Here is a 12410-nt window from a genome sequence, read left to right on the forward strand (position 1 = left end):
AGAATACAGCCTGCAGTCTCATTTCTCCCTTTACTACAGCCTGATGCAATGGCTGCTGCTAGATAACTGAGGGAGGGAAGATGGAGCCCCATGGATATGTTCTTTCTGCAGAGCCAAAGCTCGTCTGAAAGAGAGGTGGGTGGGAGAACATGTTCTCCTTAAGAGTGTAACCTGTATAGCCAGGGCCGGTTCTAAAGGGTGGCCAGGTTGGGCACTGGCCCGAGGGCCCTGGAGCTACAGGAGCCCCTGAGGGGCCCTCCGCTCCCCTTCCGTGATCTGCGCCCCCCACGCCCCCCACTTACCTGTCAGCTGGCTTTTTAGCATTGCCCTTAATGAAGATGGCGGCCGCAGCTTCCCTAAGGTACTGAAGCCACTGCTGCCATCTTAGTTGATGGCAGAGATGTGCACGTGTAGCATGCACGTGTGCCATCAACAAAGATGGCGGCGGAGGCTTCATTCCCCTTAGGGAAACTGCGGCCGCCATCTTCATTAACGGCAATGGTAAAGACTAGACAGGTAGGGGGGGCATGGGTGTGTGTGCGGGGCCCCCGCGTGCGCACGTGTATGCACACGCGTGCACACCCACCTACCGGGGAGCCAGGGCAAGCTGATGCCCAAGGGCTCCAGCATGTCTGGAGCCGGCCCTGTGTATAGCACTGAGAATGTCCCTTCTGAAAATGATGTGCTATGGTCTGAAGGCACATACGGCCATCTCTGTTGAAGCTATCAGGTCTGGTCAGTGCCTGGATGGGAAACTGCCTGGGAACCATATGTAAGCCGCCTGCGTTTCTATCATGAAAAGAAAGGCAGGGTATAAATATAATAATAATAATAATAATAATAATAATAATAATAATAATAATAATAATTTAGAGTTCAGCAAATGTTAGGAGAGTGTCAATCCACAACTGATTCTTTACTACATGAGACTTCCTTTTGTCTGGATTTTTGTTATTAAAATGATACCCCATCTCCCCTTAAACACAAAAGACCAAAAAACAAAAATACAGGGCACCTATCACAAACTAAGCCTGCAATCCTATACCTACTTACCTGGAGTAGGGATGGGGGAAAATTTGATTCACTTTGAATTTAAAGCTGAATCTAATAATTTGCCACTTTCTGCTGCATCTCATGCTATGAGGTGAAACACAGCCATCCTTTTAAATTTGCACATCTGAATGTTGCAGTGCCGTTCTCCAACCAACCAAAGTTTACAAAAACACATATATTAGGGGAAAGTATGTGAAAAAATGAATCTATTAGTGGAAATACCTTACAAAAATGCATTCTATTAGAACTTGCTAGCAAAAATGTGTGTTAGCCAAAACTGCATACAAAAATGTGTTCATTAGAGAAATTCACACTAAAATGCTGAAGAATTTTCATGAGGATTTTTTTTAAAAAAATCTGCAAGATGTTACAGAAATGTGGAGAACTGGATTTCAAATTGGAAGAATGAGGAACTGAGAGAGCCAAACTGACAAACCCTCCCATCCCTACCTGGAAGTGAGCTTCATTCAAGTCAGTGGGGCTTATTTCTGAGTCATTGTGTATAGGATTGCACTGCACATGAATAAGGCCAGGGAATGCAATAAACAATTCATAATAATCTGACCTAAAATCAAAAATATACATAACAGTACAAGTCTAAGCTTTCTTTCTGTACTCCAACAGTGAAAACATGTACATAATATTAGAACTTTGACATGTATTTTATACATGTCTAAGCAGAAGTAAATTTCGCAGTGTTTTTAATTGTGTTCTTAATAGAACTAAATTCCAGTTAAGTGTGCAGTCCGCTATCCACCTACCTGGGAGTAGTTCTGAGTAGATGCATTTCCATTAATGGAAATGGACTGCCTTCAAGTTGATCCCGACTTATGGCGACCCTATGAATAGGGTTTTCATGATAAGTGGTATTCAGAGGGGGTTTACCATTGCCTCCCTCTGAGGCTAGTCCTCCCCAGCTGGCTAGGGCCTGCTCAGCTTGCCACAGCTGCACAAGCCAGTCCCTTCCTTGTCCGCAACTGCCAGCTGGTTGGCAGCTGGGCTCCTTGGGACTATGCAGCTTGCCCACGGCTGCACAGGTGGCAGGGCACGTAACCCTTGAGCCACTCACTGTGGGGGTGATCTTTAGCTGGCCCTTTACACCCGGGAGACACGAGCGGGGATTTGAACTCACAGACTCTGGACTCCCAGCCACATTCACATTCATTTCAACCGTCTCATAATTCCATTTATTAACATTAAAAGCCAGCCTGATATGACAGAATGCAGCTGTATACAGCCATCAAGGCCAGACACAGTACAAAAACAATCAACCACCACCGCCAGTTATTGTAACCAGGGTGAAAAAATAAGGCTGGTATCTAACAAACTTCTAGTCAGAGTAGACCCATTGAAATTACTAGTCAATGCCATTAACTTCAACAGGTCTATTCTGAGTATCACTAACACTTCATTTAATTTTAAATTTCAAAGCCCATGTAAAGGTATCCAGGCCATCTGATGAGGAGAAGGACAATGATTTTACTTCATTTATGAATCTTTTCCTATGTGGCATCTTGAAGTGATTTACAGTACAATAAAACATGTATAAAACAACTACATCTGTACAAACAAAACATTTGTGTATATAAAAACAAGGGTTTTTTAAAATTACATATAAACAATTAAAAACAGTGAGAAGAAATACATATATAAAATCAATACAAATACCAATTGGGACAACAATCTTCAATTATAAGGCTTTCAACAGTGTCCTGATAACCTCTTGAGTTCTCTGATTCATACCAAGAGTGAGAGGCACTTGAGGAGAAGGACTCTGGAGGGGAGGAAGAAGGGATGAGACAGAAACTGAGAGAGTGAATAAGATTTTCTTCTGCTTTGCGGAGGGTTGGTAGTCCTTTCCTGGAAGCAATTGAAATTCAGTGGTTAAGTTGTTGTACAAACTCAAAAAGAAGCAAACACTACCATCTAGTGCCTTCATCAGGTAATGCAATCAAACGAAATGTTACAGTATTGAATATTATGGGTTTTCAAACATAGTGAGCCTCATTCTGTACAATGTACAGTATTATGCTTTTTCATGCTGGTACAATGGTGCTCTATCCATCATGCTCAGGTTTTGAATGCTATTGGATACCATGTTGTCCATACCTGACCCTTGGGATTAAAAAACAAACCCCAGATGAGTTGCTTCATTCACATATGAATTGTGAACCAATGCTTTGTAATATCAGCAGGTTGTGTGTATCTGTGTGCCAAACTGCTGTGCTGGGGGGGGGGGGAATGGGAAAATGGGGGGAATTTTCCTATCCCCATAATTTTTCTGTGGTTTATTTTTTTTTCTGGAAAAACTGGGGGGGGGGAGGAGGAAAAGAACCACTCCCCCAAATTTTTCCATTTTTACCCCTGAGCCTTCACATCTCTGTGTGACTATAGGGCTCTAAAACAGACCGGTCAGTTCCTAGATTCTTTGAAGTCTAGTAATCCTGACAAGAAAGTGAGCCCCTCACTTTGAAAACCATTGAAACAATAAATAATAGTTGACCTTCAGTCAGGGCTAGGAAACCCTGGGCCATCTAGATATTGATAGACTGCAACTATCATCCCTGATTATTAGCCATGGTGGGTGGGGTTGATGGGAGGGCTATAGGTTCTCCACCTTTCCCTTAAATAATCTCTTTCTTCCTAGCCCACCCCTTCTAAAAATTCTGTTAAATTCCAAACCTCACACTTGAAGCAGGCTATCATTAAAATATATGTATTTGACAAATGTGTCTAGCTGAAGCATAGCTCTTGAGTATCTGGGAGATGTTGGCAGAGGTTGATTGGTTTCTGTGTGATATATCTGGTGCACAGTGAACCTTAACAGTTGTTGATCAATGCAAACTTAAATCACCTAAAGTTATATATATGTCTTGAACTTCAGTGTTGATAGAAAGATGAGATACAAACATTGAAATTATTATCCTGGGGCTCCCAAAATGGTTTACCTGCCAAATGTAAGTGTCTGGAGCAAAATTAGAATAAGTATGGCAGGCTATTAAGGCAGAAAGGAGAGCAATTATTAGACATTCCAGCATAAGATAAACAACAGTATTTCAAAATTGCAACATTGCTATGTGTATGTGTGTGTATGCTATATAGCTATATATGCTATAGCTAACCTTATAGAGCTGTGTGTATACTACCGTATGTGTTATGTACACAAAGCAGGCATTTTGGGAGTAAGCTGGTCATGAAAGAAATATTTTTTGTGCAAAGGTCTATATAAAGGCTGGTAAATTCTGACTTTATGCTACATGCTGGCCAGTTTCCAGAAGTGAACTTTGGAAAACGAATAAAGCTGTATGCTGAGGCTGCATTCTCAGGTCACTGCAGGGATAGCCCTATATATTGCAATCTTGATAAAGAATTGTTTCAAAATAGATTTTGGGGGCAGTGCCATAACTCATTAATAGAGCATCTGCCCTGAATGTAGAAGGTCCCAAGTTCAATCCCTGACATCTCCAGGTAGGGCTGGGAATGTCTCACTTATAAAATTCTGAAGAACTGCTGCTGGTCAGTATTAGCAGACAATGCTGAGCTGAATGGAGCAATGACCTGATTTAATATATGGTTTTTTAGTCCCTATCATCTGTGTTTCATATTATAACATTAAAATGGTTTGATATGTGTTTAAACAGCTAACACAGCAATACTAACCCCTGCTGAAGGTGGGTTTGGATGGGGCAGAAGTGGATGTTCATTGATGGAGGAGCTCCACCAGTGGAGCAGCCCAACCCATGGTACACTTACTAAAAGCTTAGGTGCTGATCTTCTGCTGCCATAAAGACCAAAATGGGACATTCTGGGGGCATGTGAGGAGTGGTCTTTGATCTGCCGGATGCAAAGGTCTTGTCCCCCCAACATGCCCACTGAGTGGGCTCCTGACTTTGCCTGTTGGGAAGTGGCATAAGTATTTTCCTTTCCATTTGTGTCAATTGGAGGGAAAATATGGGAGGTAAGAAAAGAACTGTTGCAGGGAAGATAAGGAAAAAACTGGCCACACCAACTCCTGCCCTGGCTGAAGTGAACAAGCAGGGCCCTAGATGCAGCACTGAGTCTGCTATGGACACACACCCACACTCTTAGGATTGCTCTGCCCAGTTGCTATCCTGTGTCTTAACTGGGAGTAAGTTACATTGAAAAAGTGGGATTTACTTCTGAGTAAAGAAGTATAAGATTAGTCTGCATGCCTTCAGTCCTAAGCACAACTGTTAAGGAAGAAAGATCCATGTAACTCACTTGGGAATTAGTAAATATACATAATAGTAAGAACATAAAAGGAAATTAGCTGGATTAAGCCAATGGTTCCTCTAGTCCAGAATTCCATTTCCTACCCTTGCCAGCCAGATGCTTCTGGTAAGCCTTCACTCAGGGCATGAAGACAGCAGCTGTCCCCTGCTATTGCTCCCCGGCAAGTGGTATTCACAGACATGTATAAATATAATTATTTTAATTAGGTTACATTGGAACATAGAAAGCTGCCTTATACATTGGCTCATCTAGCTCATTATTGTCTTCGACTGGCAGTGGCTCTCCAGGGTTTCAGGCAGGCATCTTCCCAACCCTATGTAGAAATGCCAGGGACTTAACCTGGGACCATCTACATACAAAACATATGTCTTACCACTGAGCTACAGGCCTTCCCCAAAGCAGTATGACTTCATTAGCTACAATCTGCTGAAGGGATGTATTTACACAAATATTTATTTAGGGTTTTAAAAGATAGTATAATATTGTGTGAATAATGTATCCTCTATCCATTATTTACTATTAGCAGGCATAACATGCAGGCAGTGTCACAAGTCTTTTTAAAAATATACCTCATAGACAGCTGTTAAGTAGAACAAGAAATGGTCCTGGTTGTTTAAGTCTAGGGATCTTTGTACAGGGTTAGTCTAGAATCTGGAGTAGGTGTTTAGTTGATTGTCAGGGCTTGCATAACTGCATACATAAAACACCCAAGCCCAGATGATCAGCAAAAACAGGTTATGTGATGCCATTGTGACAGCAGATGATTGGCAAGTAGGTGGCCCCACCTACTTGTCAAACTTGGCCCAATTGGGGGGGGGGGAGATAAGGATCCATCCCACCAGCCAGATCAAGTTTTCCACTCCTGGTCTAGAGGACTGCTGGAATAATTTTCAGTTCTTTTTTTTTATCATTAATTTTTATTCAAAGTTTCAAAAAACAAAACAAAACAAAACAAAAAAAACAAAAAAACAAATTAATAGCTAATACAATAAAATAAAATGTTGACTTCCGATTTGTCGCAGATCAGTTATAGATCTATAATATATAACAAACCTGTCTCTTAATATATTACAAAATCACTTTCCTCCAGTAGTTATCTTAATTAATCATCAAATCTCATTAACATTACTTTATTCTTTCCGCAAAAAGTCAAAGAGAGGCTTCCACTCCTTGAGAAATATATCCATCGATTTTTCTCCAAATAAACATGTCAATTAATCCATCTCATCAAGTCTGCTACGTCCAGTAGTTTCAATAGCCATTCTCAGTGTTAATTCCATCTTCCATCTCCATCCTTGCACCCATAATAATCTTGCTGTCATAGTCATAGTCATATAATAAAAGTCTGATAGGAATTTCTTTCATTACAAATATTTCCTTGCCATCAATTCCGAATGTACCACTGAAATGTTGTTGTAAAGCTGCATCTCTGCTTCTCCTTTCCACAGAATGCACCATCACATCTCCCGAGAGTTTTTCCATTGTCACACATCTGGAATTAATTCTGTAAACTTTCTCCATTTCAAGTTCCATCAAATCCTTCCAATCCAGGAATTTTTTTGAACCGTTGATATCTTTATCTCTAATCTCTTCACCAATTCCTTCAAAGACAGCGCTGAATTCCAAACAGTGATATTTGTCTGTTTTGCCCGCCTCCTGCACACACGGCACCCTACTAACTATATTAAATCTATGACCAATATGTCCACTACGTCTGGAATTTGGTGTCTTATTGTAACATTTCACTCTCAAGCAAGAGCGCATCAGATCTATAATGCAAGAGAGGAGTTCTTGCTTAGAGGTCTACATATCCAGCGGTACTACATCAATGCATCCGCTCCAGAACCCTTATGGCCTCATCTAGAATGTTCAGAGCGCAATAGCTGTCTAGAGTTAGAGTTATCTAAATCTACTAACAATTCGCAGGACAAAGTACGAGTGCCTCCTGAGTCACCAGTGATCCTACACCCATCGCTTTCTACTTTGCTCGGCGAAATGGACCCGGAAGAGACCCAACTTGCGGAGCTATATTCCCAGTTACCAGCGCCGGAGAGAGTTATGGTTATTAATAAACTCTACTCTCTAATTCAACGGCTAACTGATACAAACCAGAGTAAAGATTTTTCTGGGGAAGTGGACACTATTTCTGCATCGGATATGTCCCTATCCTCGTCTACGCCCTTTTTGACTCAAGACAAGTCATCGAAATTGCATCCAGCAACTGGGGCAGTCTTTCTAGACGAAATGGGCCTTTTGGATCAGCTCGAAGTGCTGCACTGACCTCTTCATCCTAAGACTTCTCCCTCTACATTACAACTCTTGTCCTGGAATATAGATGGATGGTCTACTAAACAAAATACCCCAGATTTTATTAATTACTTAAATAAACAAGACATAATCTGCTTACAGGAGACCTGGAATACATGTGACCTAAATATAGATGGTTTTACTTCTATAACTTTACCTGCTGACTTCGCCTTGCCCAAAACTAAAGGACGCCCTAAAGGAGGCTTGGCAATTCTTATCTCAACATCACTAAAGGTTCTATGTCATAAACTTTTGCCTTGTCACAAATATGCCATGGCTGTCATCTTGACCTTTGACTTTTTGTCACTTTTACTAATCAATGTTTATATTCCACCAGCCATCTCCAGGGCACTCACGGATCAAACATGGGAGGAGATAGATCAATATATTTCAGAGCAGGAGGCACAATTCCCCAAAGCTTCCATAGTAATCATGGGAGACTTTAATGCTAGAATTGGACAGAGGAATGAGAGGCTCCTTGACTCCAAGTTATGGAGGGGTGAAGCCAACTCACATTTAGTGCCCAACTTAGAGAGGTCCTCTAAGGACCTAAAAGTCAATTATTCGGGTATATGTCTAACCCGTACTGTCGGAAGCCATAATCTGTTCATTCTTAATGGCCTAAGGCCCTTTGATTCTAGGGCGGAATTTACATTCATTTCAAACAGGGGAAGCAGTGTGATCGATTATGTGATCACATCTTACCCTCTTTTGAATCTAATAGCTAATTTTTCGATAGATAAGAGATTAGACAGTGACCACTTACCCTTATCCCTATCAATCCGACTAAAGGCAAACTGCCGGCTTCAGGCAAATTATAATCCTGCCATTAATCACTTGTACTTTACCCACAAATGCCCTAGATGGATGGTGACAGTTGACTAAAATAGCGGAATTTATCTCATCTCCTTCGACCAAAATCATACATGAGGTTCTTGGAAGCTCTTCCAACCTTCCTGAATCTCTAACTGCTTATGAAGCTCTGATTGAGTCTCTTAAACCTCTTCTAGTACCAAAAGTCACAGCCATTCAAACCAACTTAAGCTCTGGTACACATAACTGGTATGATTCAGAATGCCTAACTCTGAAAAGACATCTTAAAAAAATGTATTTATGTTATCGCCGGCAAAATGCTAATTGCTTGCCGGATGCGTATTATAATATTAAAAGGAAGTATAAAGCGCTTATAGCCTCCAAAAAATGGCAAGCCTCCTTAAAGGGATGGGAAACTTTGAAACAAGCAGCCATTGACAAAAATTCTAAGAGCTTTTGGTCACTAGTTAACGGCTCTACCAGACCATACAATCTTGCCCCCTGTAACATATTACCGTGTGTTTGGGAACAATACTTTACTGACGTACAAAAGGAGTCATGTCACACTTCCTTAAAGGCCCTGCCTACTGATGACAATGGAAATCTTCCCATCTGGAGACCAGTCTTGCAGTCAGAAATTATGGAGCTGATTAATAATTTAAAGCCGGCTAAAGCCCCGGGTGGAGATAATATTCCTCCAGAACTCCTGAAAAAGCATTCAGCCTGGTGGGTACCTCTTCTGGCCAATTTATTTACATTGATTAACAACTCTGGACACTTCCCTCAGGCCTGGAAGGAAGCCATTGTGGTTCCCATCTTCAAAAAAGGTCCTAGGGATGAGCCGTCCAGCTATAGGCCAATAAGCCTGCTTTCGATCATTGGAAAGCTTTATGCCAACTATCTAAAGAGGAAATTGTTAAATTGGATGGAAGGGGAAAATGTACTAGGATGCGAACTGGCAGGATTTAGGAGTGGCAGATCTGTTATGGATCACTGTCTCATCCTCCATCACCTAGCCGAAAAATATAGGAACCACGTTGGGAGTGGTCTTTATGTCGCGTTTATTGACCTGAAGTCTGCGTTTGATTCCATCCCGAGGGACTTACTTTGGGCCAAATTGGATAAAACCTCTATTGACAAAAGGCTCCTATTCCTGATATACAAGCTCCATCTGAACACCTCGATTTGTGTTCGCTGTGGACATAATGGGGATCTCTCCAACTCAATCCCCACGTCAAAAGGTGTCAGACAGGGATGTGTATTGGCTCCTCCTCTTTTTAATCTCTTTTTGAATGACCTGGCTTCCAACTGTCTTGAGCAGGACCTTCATTCGCCCAAAATCAAAGGAAGTAGATGCCCCCTCCTGCTTTACGCAGATGATGCGGCCCTACTTTCCTTTTCAAAAGTAGGCCTTATACGACTGATTAGAGTTTTTATGAATTATTGCACAGAGAACTCACTAACAATTAACTTCACCAAAACCAAAATTTTAGTGTTGTCAAAATCCCGCTCAACTTCCAGATGGAAAATCAATGGCCATTCTATTGAGCAAGTCAGTTCATATAAATACCTAGGGATGATATTCCACTCCTCTCTTTCGTGGGTGCCTCACATTCGTGCGGCAGTTGCTACGGCACGGACAACATCGCAGGCCATTCTACGTTATCATTATAGTAAAGGAGGACGATTTATACCAGCAGCCATTCAGGTTTTTAGAGCCAAAGTTCTATCCCAACTATTATATGGGGTCCAACTATGGATATACTCGTTTAATTCCACAGTTGAAGCAGTTCTATCTATCTTCCTGCGCCGAATCTTTGGAATTCCCAACTGCGTTCCGAATGCGGCCTTAAGATTGGAAGCCGGCCTAAGTTCGGTCGAATGCCAAGCGTGGTCTATGGCTTTTAATCTATGGGCTAAAATTGCTTATGTTTGTCTGCCAGGCTATCTGTCACTCCTTGAGGAGGACAACTTCCTTTCCTCCTGGAAAAAATCCATGGCAGCTAAGCTTCCTTATTTGGGCCTTTCAACTGAATTTCTTTCTTCCCAAGCTTTTAATAAGGCTAGACAGATGATCATTACCCGGCTTCAGGACATTGACACACAAGCTACGATTCAAGCAGCAGCTAAAGTCTGCTCCCCTATCCATCATAATTTGAGTTTCCATCATTTAAAGTATGCTCCCTATCTGGAGGCTCTTACGAACCCCAAATATCGTTTGGCCTACTCTAAGGCACGCTTTAACTGTCTAGAGTCGGCTCTTCTGGAGGGTAGATTTCAGGGTGTTCCTCTGGAGCAACGTCTATGTCCGTGCAGTGAAGGATATGTAGAGACGCTTACCCATGTTCTTTTCGTTTGCCCACTATATTCCATGGAAAGGAACCAACTTATTTTACCTTTTATCCAAGAGTACCCTAATTCTGTAGACCATTGGACGTCTAAGCTTTTGTCTGGTAATAACAGCTTACATCTGATATCTGTCGCTAAGTTTTTATACATATGCCAGTGTGAACGTTCTGTATTTGGTCATCATCACTCTCCTTAATTGTTATGTAATAGTATTTTAGTAGTTTTAGTGTATAATTTTAGTAGTTTTAGTGCAAATTGATACAAGTGCCTAGATTTGTTTGTATCTGTTCTATTTTACCTTTTTTGACGGGTCATTGACCGTAATAAAATCTGACTGACTGACTGATATTTGTCTCCAGGATCCATCACAGCCATAAAATCCAAATCTTTTTCCAAGTCCATATTTGATATATCTATTCCAATCTCCAGGGCTTGAACCTTTCCTTTAATTTTTCTTTCATCTTCTTTTGTTTGTCCAGCCATATCTTTGGTCTCATCCACCTCCCCTCTCACAGAATCCTGAATTTCCTTCAGCTCCTGTCTCATTTTGCCAAATTCACTTTTCATCTCTTGTCTGCTCTGTCTCAGCTCCTGTCTCACCAGCTTAATCTCATTCATTATTTTCTGAAACATATCTAGATAGAGAACCCCTTCCTGTACATCCAGGGTCTCAGCCACCTTCTTGATTGTCATTCTTAACTATTCCCAAGCAAAGAACAGTTTATTTCTTTTTCCAGTCACAAAGGAGTTAATCCTCCAAGCCTGCTGACATCACCCTCTAGACAGCACAAACCGCCTTATCTCTTATGTGTCCAAAAGTGCAAAACAAATTTAGTTCACAGCATCCAAAAAATTAGTGGCATAAAAAGTAAGCAGATTCGTCAAAAAAAAAAAAGTAGACCAGAAAAAATAGTCTCAAATGTCATAAAATCAGATTTCCTCTTTAGATTAGTTGCCCCTCATCTGTTTATATCTTTAAAATGCTCAATTCCATGCCAGCTTTTTGCAATAAAAAACAAAGATAGGCTATTTTGATTTTCTTCCTCCTTAATTCCGTGTATATGAAGGTTATAACTCACCCAGGGTTTCTTTGTTGCCGATCCTTTAACAAATCTCTTTTACTATAACGATAACAAAATGATAAGAGTAGATAGAAGAATGCTTGCCTGTTAGAATACATTTTTCTTTAAAGAAAAAAAAAAGTCTTGCTTAATCAGTTTGAGCTTGCTTGAAATTCCCTGGCTCCGTCCGACGTTGCTGGCAGGTCCTTCGTTCCTAATGAATTCAAGTCCCCCAACAAGCACAACAAAGCTTGTGGATAATCTCTTCGTTTCTCCCTTGCCTGGGAGAAAGTTTTTACCAGTCAAAAAAACCCTTTTGGCTGGTTTTAAAACTGAAAAAGCTTCCTCTGAGACGAGAGCTCGTCTCAGAGGCAGGCACAAGCTAAGCAATCCTTCCCGGAAGTCGAATAATTTTCAGTTCTTGAAGGGCTGACTCAGTGCCAAACTCTGTGCTACTCAGTACATGCAGCCAAAATGCAGGCTTGCAAAAGGCTGAGATAGAAAAGCATCTGAGACTTAATCACTTATCTCTTGACACTGTGTTCTTTAAAGTACAATAGCCACTACAAACTG

Source organism: Rhineura floridana, chromosome 6, assembly GCF_030035675.1.
Source record: "Rhineura floridana isolate rRhiFlo1 chromosome 6, rRhiFlo1.hap2, whole genome shotgun sequence".
NCBI lineage: Eukaryota > Metazoa > Chordata > Lepidosauria > Squamata > Rhineuridae > Rhineura > Rhineura floridana.